The sequence below is a fragment of the Marmota flaviventris genome, chromosome 14 (assembly GCF_047511675.1).
Source record: "Marmota flaviventris isolate mMarFla1 chromosome 14, mMarFla1.hap1, whole genome shotgun sequence".
Taxonomy (NCBI): domain Eukaryota; kingdom Metazoa; phylum Chordata; class Mammalia; order Rodentia; family Sciuridae; genus Marmota; species Marmota flaviventris.
Window position 1 is genome coordinate 84,245,067 of NC_092511.1, and position 19,297 is coordinate 84,264,363.

A 19,297-nucleotide genomic window follows, 5' to 3' on the forward strand; every position below is an offset into this window, starting at 1 on the left:
AACAGAAGAATCCAGGGATAGAGTCACAAAGTGGCCTTCAGTCACCAGGCCTAATAACATGGCCTTTCTCTGTGGTTCCCTCCACCCCCCCCCCAGAACTGCAAACTTCAGCCCTGAGAGCTGCCCTATCCAAAGCTCCATCACAAGGAGGGCTGCCAGGGTACCAGGGTGGTGGCAGGTTCTGGGAGGACTTTCCTAGTCCCACAGGGTGGTGGTGTCATTGGGTTTCGGGGACACCGTAGAGATAGAACAGAGTTTCACGCTGCCATAGGGGGGATCCCCGCCACGTGGGAAGGACCAGGTATCTGGCAAAGTGGGCCCTTGACCTCTGTGTGAACCAGCTGCCATCTCGGTCCCCACTGGGGCCTCCTCCACCTGGAGAGCTGGCACTGCGAGCTCCTGCCTGTCACTTCCACTCTACTCACGGGAAGGAGTTTTTACTCTCCTGCAAATTACATGGCAGAGTCAGGAAGTTGGCAGGAGGCCGGGTCTCAGCTGGTTGGAAGAGGCACTGTCACACCTTGTCACGTGCCAGGGGACCACCTATGTCCAAAAGAGGAAGTAGGCATTTGTCTGGCTTTGAAGGCACTTTGGGACAGTTGGGAAGAACAGAATTCCTGCCGAAAAAAGTCAGGTCAGGGTTTGGAGGAGGAGAGACCGTCCTTCTTCCCTGTCAGGGTGGTCTGGAGCAGGGACCTCACAGACTGATCACGGTCATGATCGAGCATCTGTAGTGCTGAGCAGGGCGGAGGGTGGGTGTGACCTTACAGGTGACCTCGGGCCTGCAGCGCCTCTCACCTCTGGCTCTGCTGGCACGTTGGCATTCCCTGGCTGTGGCTTCGTGGCCCAGCCTGTGCTTCCTTCACGTGGCCTTGGCCCTGCGTGGGCACCTGTGTGCCCACATTTCCCTGTGGGTCAGGCCTCCAGTCCTATTGGACGAGGGCCACCCTAATGACCTTGTCTCAATGGGGACGTGTACAATAGGCCTGTTTTCAGAGAAGGGTACGTTCTGACACGTGAGAGGTCAGGACTGAAATGCAGGCATTTGGAAGGGGACCCACCGTGCCACCTGATGGCATCCTTTCTAAATGGGCAGCCAAGTCTGGAGAGCCGTCAACTCTCAGGCAGGGAAAGGGGATGCACTGCACTGGGCCCCTCCCTGGGGGGCAGCCCCAGACACACTCAGAGCCACTGTCCCCATGTTGTGGATGCGGACTGAGTACATGTCGTGACAGCCCCCGTGACTTGGAGCACACCCGGTATCAGTGCCTGTTCAGCAGGCTGGACAAGGGCAGCCTCTGAGCCCTCTGTACCCACCCAGGCAGGGCGACCTTGCTGTGTCGTGACCTCCTCCAGTGGAATGGGTACAATGCTCTGCCTGCCCTGGTCACCTACAGTCAAGTGAAGCTCAAATGGATACAAGATGCAATGGCTTTGCAAAGACCCACACAATGGCCCTGTGAGGCGCCATCCGGCTACGGATGCTCGGTGCTGCCAAGAGCTAGCTGGCAGTCTCACCATGTACCACCTGCCTGCCTGCCTGTGGGCCCGTGTCTAATCACTGAAATGTGCCTGGCCTTCCCGTGGCTGGCTCTGCAGGCAGTGGTGGCTCAGCCAAGCCTCCCTGGCAGCCTGCCGGCAGCCGGGCACAAGCTGAAACCCACCCGGGCTGGGTTCCAGGAGTCCCAGCCTGCGCTCCCACTGGTGCACTTGGAAGGCAGCAGCCTCTCAGGCTGGGCTCTGGCCAGATGAGGCAGCGGGGAGGGAGGGGGGCGAGGCTCCGGGCGGGCGTGCACCTGTGGCTCAGGTTTCTCCCCATCAGCTGGAGCTCCCTCCACGGTGTTTTCCAGAACACCTCCATCCAGCAAGATTGACAGCTCCCTCTGGGTTGGGATCAGAGCGTAGGAAGTGGGTCTTTTCAAACTTCCCTTGCAGTTGGGCTGCCAAAACCCCTACCACCGCTTGCCTTATTTATCCTGGCCACCAGGTCCCTCTCTGCACCCTAAGAAAACAGATTACTGTCCAGGGCAGAGGCCCTGCGTGTTTCCTTTCTGGAGGGGGATCAAGTTGTGAAAGCAAGCCTTCCTGCAGCCCAGGACTCCACCTGAGGGGCCAGGAACCAACCTGCCATTGGGGCCCAGCCAGCATATGACTGGGAAGCTTCCACAAAACGGAGGCCTTGTGCTGGGCCAGGCACAGCGCACACAGGGCCCAGCTCCAGATCTGAATAGGACTCCGTGTAACCTGATCTGTTTTCTTTCTTTGCTCTGCTCTCTGTGTACCAGATTTAACTGGGCTCCCAGCTGCAGTCTGTATACACAGTGTGGTGCAGGGGGCGGGGAGGGGCGGCCAGGAGCAGATGGGGGCGCAGGGGATCCAGGAGGGATTTTTCTATCTACCTTTTTTTTTTCTTGCTGCTTTTCTTTTCTTTTTTCTTTTTTTCCCCCTTGCGGTGCTGGGGATTGAACCCAGGACCTTGTGCAGGTGAGATGAGCACTCTACCAGCTGAGCCACATCCCCAGGTCCTTCCCAGCTTGTTTGCAACTGCGGGGGGGCATATCTGAGTGGCCCCACTAATTGCTACACAAGCATTTCCGGGGAAGTTCAAGTTTCCAGAGGCAGGAGGCTGTTAACTCTAAAAGTCCCCAGTACGGCAGACAGGGCCCTGGGGGCCTTTGGTGAAGAGGTAGTTGGGAGACGCAAAGCATGCTGGGTATCTGTAAAGGGTTAATTCTGGGTATCTCTAAAGGGAAATGCGCTTTTCTCACCCTTTCCCAGTACCGCTTGGCAACTGTCCTCTTGTCTTCAGCCATTAACCCTTTAGAGATACCCAGCATGCTTTGTGTCTACCTCTTCACCAAAGGCTCCCAGGGCCCTGTCTGCTGTGCTCCGGGACTTTTAGAGTTAACAGCCTCCTGCCTCTGGAAACATGAACTTCCCCGGAAATGCTTGTGTAGCAATTAGTGGGCCCCACTCAGATACGCAAAAATATCCCCTCAGTTGCAAACAAGCCCAGAAGGACCTCGGAGCCCAGGGTCACCCCTGCACCTGAGGCCCAGGGCAGGCGCCTCTCTTCAAAAGCCTCGTTTGTGTCCTGCAAAACTACAAACGCTGATGTTGCAGGAAGGTTCCCAGAGACACAGGGACCCACTGTCCATGAAAGGCCCCTTGGGCCTAGGCTGGGTCCTACACTGGCAGCAGTGAACCAGCCCTGGGCTGTAGACAGTCACAGTCACCTGTTGCTGGCCCCAGGGTGACAGATGACCCTTCACGGGTCCACAGAAGCCCTGGTCCCTTTGCTGGACAGAGGCTGGCCAAGTATTTTGGTACCTGTAACAAAGTGATTGCCCAAAATAGTTCCCTCCACCCCAGGGGTAGGTGCTGCTTTCAAACAAGGGTGGACGTGGGTGTTTTGGACCTAGAGTCGGGGCGTCAGGGGATGGGGGTGCAGAGCACTGGGGTTCAGTGTCCTAGTCTTTCAGAAATCACAGAAATGGTGAAAAACACAGAATCTTGGTCTCTTTGGAGGGGAAGGCTCTTGGATCATCTGGGGCTATATTTAGAATGGAAAATTTGCTGGCTCAGAGGAAAGGAGTCACGTGTCCTTGTCCAAGTAGGGTGCTGTGACCCCCGCCCACGGCCCTGCCGTCGTCCATCTGCACCAGCTCAAACCTCCCTCCTCCCCTGCTCCCAGCCACGGGAAGGCTCCTGCGGGAAGGGCCCAGCTCTGCCTGCTAGTGGAGAGCCTGGGGCCTCCCGTGGGTAGGCCTGGCACCCCGCAGGACTGACTCCAGGGTGCATGTCCGGCAGGTGCTGCAAGGAGCAGACCCAGGTCCTGGCGGAAGGGCCATCGCTCTGTCCAGCTCACTGGAGCTGCAGGGGGACGGTGGTTACGAGGGTGCTGAGGGCTGCGTCAGCACCCTGCTCACTTTCTGTTGTAACCGCCAGTGTTTCAGGAGCCTCGAGTCATTGCATAAGCTTCTGCCCGCCGCTGCCCGTGGTTTCCCAGAAAGAGCAACCAGGACGCACCCTGTCCCCCACCTCCACCCAGGCCCGGTTCCCACCTCCCCAGGGGATCCGAAGCAGAGTGGCTGCAGCCTGAGGCCCCCGTGGGTGCAGTGGCCCAGCAGGCAGTGGCCTGAAGGCAGACCTCACTCCCAGCACAGGCCCTGATTGGTGGGAATTCTCGGACTCCTTTTGCCCAGCGAGGAAATCGGGGGCCCAGATGTCTCGTTCGCAGACCCGCTGACCCTCCTGGCCCAGCTCCTTCCAGGGTCTGTCCATCCTACCTGTGAAATGCATTGCGGTCCAGCTCCATCCTGTGTCTGCCTCGTGACCTGCCACGTGACCCTCAGCCCAGACTCACCCTGGGACAGCAGCCAGCATGATCTTTGGGAAACCCACACTGACCTTTCCTGCTTCCTGCTTCCTGTGACTCTTAGAATTCACCTCCTCTCTGTGCTCAGCAGCACCTCCGCCATCCCACAGCTGGCTCACCCGCTCAGCGGGTTCTTGGGTTTCTGGCTGCCGACCCCTGATTTGGGCCCTGGACTCAGAGGGCATTCTGTCTCCTCCTGGGGAGGTGGAGAACAGAGCAGGCCGCTGGTTAACTCTGCAGCCTGCTGGGCTCAGACACCCCCAAACCTAAATGCTCCAGGAGCTGTGGCTCTGCCAGCACCTTGCAGTCCCTCCCCTGTCCAGGTTGAAGCTGGCCCTCAGGAGCTGGTGAATGTGGGCATGGCATTTCCTAGAGGCCTGCCAAGATAGTGTACATGGTGCCAACGGCTCTGCTGGCTTAGAAGGCCCTTCTTTCTCAAGACAATGCACTGGCATGCTCTCAGCCCTTGGACTGTCCAATACTATGGTTGCAATATCTCAGGAAAATGCTCCTCTGATTAGTGAAACCTGGGCTGGGTTGAACATCAGGCACCTGCCCATACAGCACGGAGATTTTTGCCCCACGATGACTTATTTCCATGAATCAAGCCTTCTAAGGATGATATTCCCTCCCCTCTTCTTCCTCCTCCTCTCTTTTTTTTTTTTTTTTGTACTGGGGATTGAGCCCAGTTTTTTTTTTTTTTTTTTTTTTTTAATCACCGAACCACATTCCCAGCCCTTACGTATTTTCTTTTGAGACAGGACTTTGCTAAATTGCAGAGGCTGACCTCCAACTCGACATCCTCCAGCCTCAGCCTCCCGAATCACTGGGATTACAGACATGCACCACCGCATCCAGCTAGGATGACCTCCTTCATTTAATCACTTGGAAGTGGCATCAAGTTTCTTGCCCAGAAAAATGCCTTTTGGAGGCTTTTCTAGGACAGCCCGGGATAGTAGCCATTTCGGGGGTGGGAGGTGCAGGGGGGGGACTTTAAGACAACCATTGTTCCTTTGCCAGAATGGTATTTGAGGTTCCCAGAGGGATAATAGGGCTCCCCTTCCTCATACCCACCCAGCCTCCCACCCCCCACAGATCTGGACAGCTTGGATTTGGTCCCTTTTGTTCAAAACAGAAAGTTTCAAATGAAAAACCAAAGACGACAAATGTGAAGTAACACTGAACAGATAATTGCAACAATCTGTCAACCATACTCCTCCTTCCGGATTCCTTCAAAAACCCTGCAGAGGCACCTTTGCTTGTCATCGATCTGACACGTTAACATTTTTTTTTTTTAATTAAAATTCAGTATCATGGAACAGGTCAGAGTGTGAGCAATATTCTCTTTGTTCTAAAAATCCAAATGTAATGAAACTGCCATTCACAAGTGTTTTCAATAGGCTGCTTATTAAAAAAGAAATGATCTTCTAGGAACAAAACTGGGTGAATTCTCACAGCATGGGGTCCATCAGGAATGGAACCTTCCCAATCACAGCCCGGCCCCCCCCCCCCCCCGGGGTTGCGGTGGGGGGGTGCGTTCTCAGATGTCAATTTGGGCTGATTGCTTCTGAAGCCGCGTGATTTCCATTCCCGAGTCCTGTGGTGCGTTTCATAGACTGATGTCACTTGTTGGAGAGGTAAATGACAGAGTAAATGTTTACAGATGAATGCTTACTGCCCAGTCAAGGTGTGGAGTCCAGGGAGGTTTGGAAGGGAGGCAGGACAGGATGCTGAGCTGTGGTATCTGCCACCTGGGACAGAGCCCTCCTGCACCAGGATGCAAGAATCCTGACAGTCAGACCCTGGGACTCCACCTGGAGGGGCAAAGCCAAAGCAGCCCCTTCCTACTGCCTGTGGGGCTACAAAGGACCACAGCTGGGCTGTGCGGAAAGCTAGGTTTAACACTTAAGCCATCGTGAAAAACTAGATTCCCACCTCTCTTTACAAACACCAGAGGACCTGGGTCCACAGTGCTGTGTTGACCCCCAGAACCAATTTGCTGAAGCCATTATCAGCTACTCAGGAGCCCCTATTCCCTCCCTTCCTGCTGAGCCCTGCTGGATTTGGGTCATGGGGATATTTAAAAGATCTTTTTCCTCTGGAGCACCTCCCTGTCAGTGTGGCCCCAGGCAAAGCAACCCAGTGCCCAGGGCCTCAGTCTGCCCAGCTCTACAATGGGAACAACAGTGGGGCTTCACGGGGTGGTTGCAAGTACTAGGTAAAAGCGTTCCTTAAAGAGAACAGAGCCTGCCGGCAGAGGTCCCCAGCCCAGCCTGTGTGTCCTCAGCGGGCACTGGGGCCTTCGGAGTCTGTGAAATCCTTCACATTGCCTTCTTCCTGAATAGCCCCCGGCGGGAGTGAAGACAGAACTACATAGAAACCAGGGACTCCCCAGGGGAGGCCCTGTCCTAACCAAAGACCGGGCCAGCCGGAGGCCAGGCAGCCTTAGAGAGGCTAAGGGACATCTCCTCTCAAATAATTCAGATCTAAATTCACAGCAGATCCACCCCTCCACAAATCTGTGGTAGAATGTTCTGAGCATGGAGACCACGCGTGGAGGGGGCTTTCTTTTCCCACTACTAAATCCATGGCCCTCCCCGCTGTGATCTGATTGTATTTACCTGGTTCCACGTAAACAGATCCAGGGAGATTTTCAGTCACCCCAGCTGAAACCTGTTAAGGACAGACCCACACGAGGTTCCGCAGCTCCAATCTGTTTCAGTATCTTTCCACCAATGGCCTCTGCTTTCTGTCCCCATTCTCGAAGCAGGATAAGAACAAGAAAATGGAACCATCGTTAAAGTGGATATTACACACCCCGCGAGGGTCTCGGCCACCAGTGTTGGCCGTTGGCTTTCAAAGAGGCATTTGGTACAGGAGGCTGTGAACCCGGACGGCGTGTTTGACGGACAGTGTTCTCGCGGGGACCCCAGGGCTGGGAGCATGAGCCTGGAGCTCTCTCCAGTTGTCACCTGTGCTGGGAAACCTGCCGTCCTCGACCAGAGACTCCAGCAAGTCCCCCTTGTCTTCGCTCTTCAGCTTTGTCAACTGCCCAAGGTGGAGGGGGACGAAGAGCTGCTACAACAAGACCACTGAGAAGAAAGGCACCCACGGGAAAGTGGCCAAGGACTCCAGTGGACACTTCCTTCAGAGGATGTACAGATGGCCAGTGAGCTCATGCAAGGCTGCTCCATGTCACCGTCAATACGGGAAGCGCACGAGCAAGCCCGCCTCGCCTCGCACCCATTAGGCTGGCTAATAAGAAAAAGAGCAAATGACCAGACAGAAGGGGACGTGGAGAAGCTGGAAGTCCCTGCACTGTTGGTGGCACTGCGAAGAGCTACAGCTGTGCAGGAAGCCACCTGGCGAGCCCCCCGGAACAAACAGGATGGCCGTTCCACCAGCAATTCCACTTGGTGCGTGCATATCTAAGAGAAAGCAGGGTCTTGAAGAGACATTTGCAAACCCACGTTCATAATGGCATTATTCACAGTAGCCCAAAGAGAGGAGCCACCCAAGGGTCCGCCGACAGAAGAATGGCTAACAAGTGTGGTTCTACGAATAACAGAATATTATTCAACCTTAAAAAAGAGGGACACATTGCTGGGAAAACTGGAAATCCATATGCAACAAAATGAAACTGAATCCCTTTCTCTCGCCATGCACAAAAGTTAACTCAAAATGGATCAAGGAGCTTGATATCAAATCAGAGACACGCCGTCTGATAGAAGAAAAAGTTGGCTACGATCTACATACTGTGGGGTCGGGCTCCAAATTCCTCAATAGGACACCCATAGCACAAGAGTTAATAACTAGAATCAACAAATGGAACTTACTCAAACTAAAAAGTTTTTTCTCAGCAAAAGAAACAATAAGAGAGGTAAATAGGGAGCCTACATCCTGGGAACAAATCTTTACTCCTCACACTTCAGATAGAGCCCTAATATCCAGAGTATACAAAGAACTCAAAAAATTAGACAATAAGATAACAAATAACCCAATCAACAAATGGGCCAAGGACCTGAACAGACACTTCTCAGAGGAGGACATACAATCAATCAATAAGTACATGAAAAAATGCTCACCATCTCTAGAAGTCAGAGAAATGCAAATCAAAACCACCCTAAGATACCATCTCACTCCAGTAAGATTGGCAGCCATTATGAAGTCAAACAACAACAAGTGCTGGCGAGGATGTGGGGAAAAGGGTACACTTGTACATTGCTGGTGGGACTGCAAATTGGTGCAGCCAATTTGGAAAGCAGTATGGAGATTTCTTGGAAAGCTGGGAATGGAACCACCATTTGACCCAGCTATTCCCCTTCTAGGTCTATTCCCTAAAGACCTAAAAAGAGCACGCTACAGGGACACTGCTACATCGATGTTCATAGCAGCACAATTCACAATAGCAAGACTGTGGAACCAACCTAGATGCCCTTCAATAGATGAATGGATAAAAAAAATGTGGCATTTATACACAATGGAGTATTACTCTGCATTAAAAAATGACAAAATCATAGAATTTGCAGGGAAATGGATGGCATTAGAGCAGATTATGCTAAGTGAAGCTAGCCAATCCCTAAAAAACAAATGCCAAATGTCTTCTTTGATATAAGGAGAGTAACTAGAACAGAGTAGGGACGAAGAGCATGAGAAGAAGATTAACATTAAACAGGGATGAGAGGTGGGAGGGAAAGGGAGAGAGAAGGGAAATTGCATGGAAATGGAAGGAGACCCTCAGGGTTATACAAAATTACATACAAGAGGAAGTGAGGGGAAAGGGAAAAAAAATACAAGGGGGAGAAATGAATTACAGTAGAGGGGGTAGAGAGAGAAGAGGGGAGGGGAGGGGAGGGGAGGGGGATAGGAAAGGCAGCAGAATACAACAGACACTAGTATGGCAATATGTAAATCAATGGATGTGTAACTGACGTGATTCTGCAATCTGTATACGAGGTAAAAATGGGAGTTCATAACCCACTTGAATCAAAGTGTGAAATATGATATGTCAAGAACTATGTAATGTTTTGAACAACCAACAATAAAAATTAAAAAAAAAAAAAGAGGGACACATTGATACCTGGATGAACCTGGAAGACATTCCACTAAGTGAATAAGCCAGACACAAAGGACAAAAACTAGATGAGCGCACTGGCATACAGTGTTCGAGTACTTAAATCCACAGAGACATGGATTGGAGTGCGTGGGGCGGGAGAGGGTGTGGAGTTGCCGTTTGCAAGACGAGGAGTTCTGGAGATCGGCACATCACACTGCTGAGTCCTGCACTCAGATGGTCAAGATGAATAAAAAGAAAAGTGAAGGGAGGGAACTCACCAGGACGCCCCTCGTGGACAGGCGAAGGGACTCAGCGAGGTGCATGCCCTTTGTACGCCATGGCCTGTTGCGGTGAGGATCGTAACTTGGAGCGAGACAAGGTGGGCCATGTTTGCTCAGGTTTCTGTTCCCCAGGATGGTGCTCACTCCACCCTCCCACCTCCCACTTCCCACTGACAGCTGTTGGGCTCCTAGGTCGCGGGCACACCTGCAGCCATCCATGCCCACTGGGCACTGTGACTCTGGGCCACAGACTCTGTCCCATGGCTAAATCTGCCCTGGGGCTGGAACAGGATGCGAGAGGCCCCTTCAGTGGCCCTGGGTAGGCCACAGGGCTCAGGCCCCCTCAGGTCCACAGGTACCATCCCATCCTGTGGCCTTGCCCTGGCACTGGGAGGAGGGGAAGGAAGGGCTGAGGCGGGAGGCCACGAGAGGGCTCGAGGTCAGCTGGGCCAGTAAAGCTGCCCCAGTCCCGGTGCTGGTGGCCGGGCAGGAGGGCCCAGGGAGCCACTCTGCTCCATTGAACCTCAGCATCTCTAAAGATCCCAGGTCTTTGCGGGGCTCCGTCTTCCTAGGTTCTGTCCAGATTGGTAATGCCCCACGGACACAGAGTCAGGGGAAAAGAAATCACCTCTTTGCTTCTTAGTGTCTAGCACGACTTCAGGGTTGTGTCGTCATGTTAATTGGAGTCTGGCAGTGATGTCTGCTGGGCTCCAGAGCAGCAAGAGGCAGGGAGAGACCCCGAGGAGGCCGGGACCCTGGGATGTGGGGACGCTGGTGGAGAGGAGTTTGGCAGGGCAGATATTTAGGCCACTTGACAAGAGGGACATGTTTTGGGCTCAGGGTTTGGGCTTAGCAGAGCAGGAAGGCAAGCCGAGCGGCTGGCCTGGGAGGTGAGGTCAGCCTCCCCGGGCAGCGAGAGCCACGTGTGTCTTTCAGAGGAAATCAAAGCGTCTGTTAGCAATTCAGAGAACACAGTTGGTTGTCCCTGCTGCAGTCCTGGCCAGGGGGCCTCTGATGGGTGATGTGTTACCCTAATCTGGGAGGAAGCTCTGAGGACCTCTTCAGCCCATGGAGAGTGGAGACTGTGGAGGAGCCTCCAGCTCTCTGACCAGCTCAGGAAAGAGTCCTAGCGATTCACACTTGCCTTGTGAAAACCGGGGTGCACACCAAGCTTTCCATATCTCTTCTCTATTTCTTTTGCCCAGTTACTCTCTTGCACACTAACTTGGTGGTACTTTTTTCAAAGGTAAATATTCACAGGCTTTACTTTCTTTAACCAATTCTGGAGTTTGCAGAAATTAAAAAAAAAAAAAACGAGGCTCAAAATTCAATTTCTTTGCCCACTTGGCTCAAACTGGTTTGGGGGGGCAACACTCTTAGCTTAAGTCAATAGCAACTGCCCCATTGTTGCTGCTGCTGCTGGGAACCTGGGGGGCTCATTCGGGAATCCTGAAACCACTCAGCAACTGAACAAGGTGTCTCTGATTGGCCCAGAAAGATGTCAGTCCAGCACCACGCGCCCAATCAAAGAGCCGGAGGGAGGGTCCAACTCACCCACCCTGGCTCCCTCTATTCCAGACTACCACCTGCTAGCTCCATGCACTTGTCTCACCAGGTTTTCAGAATCTGTTCCCATCCACCACCCTGAGTGCCAGAGATCATCATTATCAATACTGTGGCGCTTCCTTCAAATGACTGGCAGCTTTGTGACCTTTCCTTTTTTGTTACAAATGACTAATGCACATACTCCTCATGAAAAAGTAGGATAAGTGGCGGAGAAAGGCAACGTAACGATTTCAGAAAGGTCTGTGAGGCAGAACCCATTAGTGAGCTACATTTTGTTCAAAACTGAGATACTGGCAGGCAGAATAACCCGCCGTGTGCCGGAACGCATTCAGCTGTAGCGGTGACTAATAATGCAGCCGGAGATCTGTTCAAATTTTCCCCCTTTGGTGCCTATTTTCATAAGCTAATAACTGAAGCATGAAAATTGTTTCAGGCTGAAAACTGGCGGTAAGAGCTGGGCAATCGGTGTGGGAAACAACTTTTTGTTGCTGTTGTTACTTAATTTAGTTGGGCTGTTTTGAAGTCAGGAGGAGTGCAAATGTCCACGTGGGTTTTCTCTAGCTCTGGGTTTTTGTTAAGCCTGAGGACACATTTGGGATTTTATTACACGAAGCAGTCTTTTAACCACGGCGGACAGTGGTTTGTCTTTGTACAGGTGTGCGCTTCTGTTGGGGACAGGTTGGGGTCATGTGGGGGGGGGGGAGAGATTGAATCAGAGCCTTAGAAATGAGGTTACATCATCCTGGGCGCTGAGCCTTGGACTGGAAACTCCTGTCAATCAAACAGCCCCTGAGCAAACAGCCACCTGAGACCAGAGGGGCAGGTGGGGGTGAGGCCCAGGGCAGGGGTCCAGTGAGTTCCTAGATGAGCCCTGCGAGTAGTGACGCCTCTCCTTCCTGCAGGAGTGGGCTTGCTCAGCACTTTCTTGTACAAAACAAAGTCCAAGTAAAGAGGTCTATAGGTCACAGGCCCCTCTGACTCTTTCCTCTTTTATTGGGGCAGGAGGTTGGAGGGAGACAGGAAAACCCAGAGAAGAGCGGAACAAACACCTGTGGACCCACACTCCAGAAATAACAGATGTGGATATTTTATGATGGCTATTCCACTTTTATTTTTAATTTCTTTATTTTTTTTTTGGTACCAGCGGTTGAATCCAGGGGTGCTTTACCACTGAGCCACATCTCCAGGCCTTTTTTGTATTTTATTTAGAGACAGGTTCTCACTAAATTGCTTAAGCCCTCCCTAAAACCTCCTTAAGTTGCTGAGGCTGGCCTTGAACTTGGAATCTTCTTGCCTCAGCCTCCTGGGCCGCTGGGATTATAGGTGTGCGCCACTGCGCCTGGTTTATTCTAACTTCTAAAAAAACCCAAAATGATTGAAATGTGACTGGTAAGGTTGTACCTCTCCTTAATTTCAGACAAGAAAGTGGGGAGCAGGAGGGGAAGGGGCCCCACAGACCTGCAACCCACAGCATCTTTCTGGAGCTCTCTAGGAGACTGGCTGGTCAGACAGCAGGCGTCATCGTCTCACGGACAGGTGAGAGCTGGGGCGCCGGGGCGGGTGTCTAGGGTCTGCCCAGAACTGGACTTGGGACCAAGCAGAAGACAAAATGGATCAGATGATTGCTTCATTTATAAATCTTTGATATGTCCTTTTCCCTCCAAATGGTACTGAATCTTCTGAAAATTTAAAAAAAAGGCGTGGGATGGGCGGCTTTGCCAAGGGGGGGGGCTGGCCTGCTGGCCTCCCGTGAGTCTTGGAGCTTCTCTGTGCAGCGAGGCGCCATGAATCAGTTAAGCTCAGGCCCAGGTTGCATCATATCCGAGGCCACCAGGAGCCGGCAGGGTCGGCCAGCTGGAATCTCACAGCCCACTCTGCAGACCCAGGCTGGGCTCAGGGGCTTCCAGGAGGACAGCTCCATTTGCGAACCAGCTATTGGTTAAAAAAAAGAAAAGAAAAGAAAGAAAAAAATCGGTCTTTTTGTGTTGATTGATTTTGGCTCTGGAGAGATTTTGCTAGTCCTTGCAGCAGGACTGAGTCCCCCCCACCTCCAGCAGTTCCCTGAATTGTTTCAGGAGAGCAGAAAGACAGCCTTTTCCGTTCCAAAGCAAAGCTGGGTCTGCAGCATGTGCACAGGTCCAGTCTTTCAGTGGCCAAGTTCACTGCTAAGTGCTCAGCACCTGGGCTAGGCCGGGCCGTCTGGGACCCACGCTGGCCCCGCTGCACTGTAGCCCGACCGGCTTTCCTCCCCAGACAGCAAGAAGCCCAGGGAGGCGGTCGGAGGAGGAACTCAACTGTTAAGACATTTAACAGAGAAAACTTGTTGTCCTGCTCTCCTGACCCGGAGCACACGGCCCTGGGTGCCCAGGTCTCCACCCGGACATGGGCCAGGTGCCTCCCCTGCCCAATATGCAAATCACTCTTTGGGGTAAAGTGCCTCTTCCTAGAGAGTTCCTCTCCTCTGAGGCCCCGGGGAGAGCTGCTAAAGATAGGCTTGCAGCTCCCAAAGAAGAAAACCGCAGGCTTTGGCTTTATCAGCTAAGGCAGGATCCTTCCTGCCCCCAACCGGCCCCTTCCTGCTGGTCCAAAATGCACGTGTCCAGCACAGAGACACACCAGGTTCTGTCCAGTCCTCTGAAACTGCCCGGAGTAGAGGCTGCTGGTCCTGTACGTCCCGCCTGGCTCGTTCGATTGGGCTTGTGTTGCCAAAAGACCTGACTGCAAATCCAAAGCCAGGCGGGCAGGCCCCTGAGCACAATGGTCGGGAGCCCGTGGTCTTCCTAGTCTGGTGCTTCAACAAAACACCGGAAGGGTTGCCTGTGAGCACGAGCCTCCCCAGGGTGCCTCTAGTGCAAGCTCCCCTGCTGGGGCAGCCTGGGGGCCCGGAAGCGGGCCTAGGGAGGCTGGGCAGGAAATGTCCACTGGCCATTCCTTTGGCAGGAAAAGGTCCAGTTAAGGACAGCCTTGTCATTTCGAATCACAGGAGTGCAGGGGAGTCTTATTTCCTGTCACTTTCTGTGATACAGTTACAGCTGCTCTTTTGTCTTGGGACCATTCCAGTGGCTGCAGAGGGGCACCTCATTGCTCCTTTAGTGTGAGTCTCCCTACTGGCTACTGGTGACCCCACCGGCAGCCTTCATATGCTTGTTGTCATTGGTCTTTCTTCCTTAGGAAACGTCTGTTTAAATGTTTTGCCCAGCCGGACACAGGGGCGCACACCTGTCATCCCAGAGGCTGGGGAGGCTGAGGCAGGAGGATCACAAGTTTGAGGCCAGCCTTATTAACTTAGCAAGACCCTGTCTCAAAATAAAAAAAAAAAAAAATAGAGCTGGGGATGCAGGTCAGTGGTAAAGCACCTCTGGGTTTAATCCCCAGCATAGATACACAGACTGATAGAAAGTAAGTTAGTTTTGCCCAGGACACCATGGGGCAGCTCTGAGTCACACTTCTCCTGCACTGCGTGAGCCCCTCTTTATCCAGCCTGGTGAAGCTGTCCTGAAGCCACTGAGAAACGTTCACACTCTGATCTGTTGTTCTGAATGGGTTTTGCGACCCTCTGCAGCTGTATATGACGTTACACCTTATGATCCTTCATCCCTTCTGTCCTGTCACGTCTGTTCTGATATTTGTGTGCAGACTTTTCTTCCACTGAGGATATTCAATGTAAAGAAGAAAACTCAGTTCCACAGTAAAAATACAAAAAAGTGACAGAAATGAAAAAAAAAAAAGTAATTTGCCCATTTTTAAATTAATTTCTTACTGAGTTTGGGGAACTCTTTATATATTATGGATACAAATTCTTTCTTAGATATATGATTTGCAAATATATTCTCCCCATCTTTTCTTTTCCCTTGCTTAAGTTAAAAGCCTGTCTTTTGACCTTCTTAGCAGAGTCTTTTGTTTTTAATTTTGAAGAAGCCCAATTTAAAAATATTTTCTTTTATATGTCAGGCTTTTGGCATAAGAAATCTTTGCCTAACCCTAGGTCACAATGACTTTCTCATATTTTATTTCAGAAGCTATAGTTATTTTGATCTATGATGACCCATTTGGGGTTAGATTTTGCATATGGTGTGAGACCTGGATCAAAGTTCATTTTTTTCCCCATGCATACATCCAATTGTTCATGCAACGTGTGTTGAAAAGACTCTTTTTATCATATTGCTTTACTACGTTGTCAAAAGTCAGCCAGTTTTTGGAGTCTTGACCCTGACATTCCATTGATGTCTGTGCTTTGTTTCACTGCCCTGGCGTGTGTGTGTGTGTGTGTGTGTGTGTGTGTCTTGAGACCACAACATGCTATCACCTTTTCACGCTGTTGGCTGGGCTCCTCTGGGTGGTTCTTTCCAAGGGTCTCTCATGCATTTACAGCTGGATTGTGCCTGCAACATAGATCATCAGAAGGTCCACCAGGGTGAAGGCCCAAGGTGACCCCTACCTTTCCCCATCTTGCCCCTGCACTGGACTGCCTGCAGCATCTGGAGGGGGACTGGCTACCAACTGTCTCTCTGCAGCCTCTCTAGATGTCTCCCTTAGACTTCCCCACAGAGTGACACTTTTAGGGAAGTTGGACTTCTTAGTTGTGGCTTGTCCTAGAATGAGTCTTGCAAACATAAATGTCCCAAGAGACCCAGGCAGAAGCTGCAAAGCTTCTTATAACCCACCCTAGGCCTCCTGTCAGGTCATTTCTGCCCTGTTCTATAAGGAAAGAAAGTCCCTATGATCAGGCCAGATTCATGGAGAGGCTATGAGACCCCACCTCTTGATTTTAGGAGGGCCATTGGGGGCCCGGGAGAATTGTTGGTTTTCTGTGTGATATAAATTGTGCTAGTAGCAGAAGTCTCAAAATCAAGCAGTGTTCATCTTGCAGATTTGTTCATCTTTTGCAAACTTGTTTTGACCATTCTAGGTCCTTTCCATTTCTTTATGAATTTTAGAATTAACTTGTCCATTTCTCAACAAAAATAACTCAATTTGGACTTTTATTAGAATTGCATTGAATTTGTAGATCAATTTGGAGAGAATTTACACCTCCAATTAATGTAAGATCAAGCCAGGTAAAGTGGCACACATCTGTAGTTCCAGCTACAAGGGAGGCTGAGGCAGGAGGAGGCGCATGTGAATGCAGGAGGCTGAGGAGGAGTATCATTGGAGCACATGTAATATAGCAAGACACCCATCTCAAAAAAAAAAAAAAAAAATTAGTTTAAGATCAATTTGGTGAAAATTTATACCTTAAAAATTCTCTCTTCTTATCCATGAGCATAGTACATCTGTATCAATTCAGATTCTCTTTTCTCTTGGCCATTACTTTATAATTTTCAATGTATAGATCTAGTCCCTCTTACATCACATTTGCCCTAAATATTTTATACCTTGGACACTATTGTGAATGGTGTTGGGAGTCGCCCCAGCTCCAAAGACTAACTTCCTCATCCCCCAAGAAGAGCCGTCCAATGGTGAGCCCTGGTGGCTCACGTGATCCTTACTCACCAATCAGACTAGCCCTGCTGGCTCACATGATCCTTACCCACCAATCAGAAAGCACCCCAGCCAACTGTCAAACCCTTCAACCATTAAACTGTCATAACTCAAACCACCCCCCGGCTCTATAGATATGCAGAGGTGTTCGTCAATAAACAGGCATTTTCTCCGACGGCAAGCCTTGATCGTTCTTTCAAATGATATTTAAAATTTTAACTTCTAATCATTCATTCAAATGTATAGAAACATAATTGATTTCTGAATATTGATCTTCTGTGATGTATCTAAAAAAATTTTTTCCCCTGGTGATGGGACCGAACTCCGAGCCTCACACTTGCCAGGCAAGCCCTGTCCCCCTGAGCGACCCACCTGGACCCTCTGTATCGTCCCTAACATCACTCTTTGGCTTCAGTAGCTTTCTGGCTCCATAGGATTTTCTACAAGACCCTTGTGTCATGGGGAATAAAGGCGGCTTTGCTTCTTCATTTCGGTTCTGGAACTCCTCTCTCAGTCTCTGGTCAGGTTGCCCTGGTAGCATTTCCAGCCCAGTGTTGCAGAGAGCTGATGAGTTTCTCGTGTTAGGAGGAAAATGTCCAATTTTTCACTTTAAGAGTGACAGGAGCTCCAAGCTGTCCATCAATGCCCTTATAGGTGAGGACATTCTCACCTATTCTTAGTCAGTGAGACTTTGTGTTAGGAATGTTTTTTTTTTTAATTTTATTAATTTTTTTACCTCTATTTTAAGACTTCCCATAAATTAGCGTCATCGTTTACAAATCCAAGTGACATTTGGAGAGTTACCTGTCTCCGTGTCCTGTTATTTTCCTGTTTATGATACGATTTCTTCAACGTTTCCTCTACATCCAGTTGGCTTCCATATTAGTTGTCATTTTTGCTTCACCTGTCATGCCATGGGGACAACTCAGGAGGAGGCAGACTCTCCATTGCACTTGCCAGTATTTTGGTTGACCAGGCTCCTCCTCCCTACGGGTGTCCCCATGTTCCTTTTTATTGCTCCCTCTGTGTTGCGAGAACTCTTGGCCAGTCCTCTGCAGGACTCTGAGGGTGACTGCACTACCAGTTTCCCTTCTTCTCAGAACACCTTGCTTTCCCTTCCCTTCCTGAAGGATCTTTTCGTTGGGAAGGATCTTTCGGCTGGATATGGGGTTCTAGAAGGGCAGTCTTCTTCTCTCAGCGAAGTCCCAAAAGTCCTCTGGTCAGGTTTCTCATGAAATTTTGGTCTTTTCATCCTTACAGAGAAGTTGTCATTTCTCTCTGGTTTCAAGATATTTTTGTTTGTCTTTTATTTGTTTTTAGAAGTTTGACTATGACATGTCTTAGTGTGGACTTTCTTTCTTTCTTTCTTTCTTTCTTTCTTTCTTTCTTTCTTTCTTTCTTTCTTTCTTTCTTTCGGTATGTGGATTGAACTCAGGGGCACTTAACCAACAAGCCATATCCCCAGCCCTTTTTATACTTTATTTAGAGACATGTACTTGCTAAGTTGCTCAGGGCCTCACTAGGTTGCTGAGGCTGGCTTTGAACTCACGATCCTCCCACCTCAGCCTCCGGAGCCACTGGAATCTCAGGCGTGTGCCACAGCACCAGGCTGCACCACCACGCCTCGCCCCAGCCCCATTTATTTTTTATTTTGAGACAAGATTTCTCTAAGTCACTAAAGCTGGCTGTAAATCAGTGGATTTCTTGAGTTCATTATGTTTTGAGGTTTGCTCAGCTTCTTAAATCCACAGGATAATGGCTTTTATCAAATTTGGAAACATTTGAGCCATTATTTCTTTGAGTGTTTTTCATTTCTGCCCTTTTTGCTCTCCTCCCAGAACCCAGTGCCTCAGAAGTAGGCTTTTGACATAGCCCCTCAGGTCCCGGGGCTCCCTCCTCCTCCTCCTCCTCCTCCTCCTCCTCCTCCTCCTCCTCCTCCTCTCATTCTTCTACCTTATCTTCTCTTTGTTGTTCAGGTTGGATGTTTCCTATTGTTCTGTCGTCCTAGTCCCTGACTGTCCTTCTGTCCCCTTTATTCTGTGGCTGAGCATCTCTATTTTATTTTTTAATTTGGTGCATTGCATTTTCAGCTCTAGAGTCTCCTCTCTCCCCAGCCTCTTTCTATTTGGTTGAAGAGTGTTGTCCTTGCTCTCTGAAGCACCTTTCTGCTGCTGCTTTGAAATGTGTGTTACATCATTTCAAACTTTCTGTCTTTTTGGCGTTAGGATTCGTTGTTTTCCTTTTTTTATTTTGCATTTAGTTTTTGATCTTCCTGGTTCTTAGTGCGACGAGTGGTTTTCTACTGAAGTCTTGACCTCTGGCATATTAGGTTAAAAGACTCTGGATCTTCTTTTTGGCTTCAGTTTTGATTGGCTTCCTCGGACACTGCTCCAGCAATGAGGAGTGGGGAAGGACACGCCACCCCATCATTGCCAGGTGAAAGCACAAGTCCAGGCTCTCCATCCAGCTTCCACTGACACCCGAGGAAGGGGGCTTCTTCTCACTGCTGGGTGGTGGCTAGAAGTCCAGGCTCTG

General features: G+C 50.6%; 1 long non-coding RNA gene across 2 annotated transcripts in view; it reads left to right on the plus strand.

Moving 5' to 3' along the window:
• Window positions 1–11,529: 11,529 nt before the first annotated feature.
• Window positions 11,530–19,297, plus strand: part of LOC114105571 (uncharacterized) — a 33,812-nt gene continuing 26,044 nt past the window's right edge. For both annotated transcript variants that reach the window (XR_003585038.3, XR_003585037.3), the window contains exons 1-2: window positions 11,530–11,728; window positions 12,699–12,817. This is a non-coding gene — a long non-coding RNA (uncharacterized lncRNA). The remainder of the gene's footprint in view (window positions 11,729–12,698; window positions 12,818–19,297) is intronic.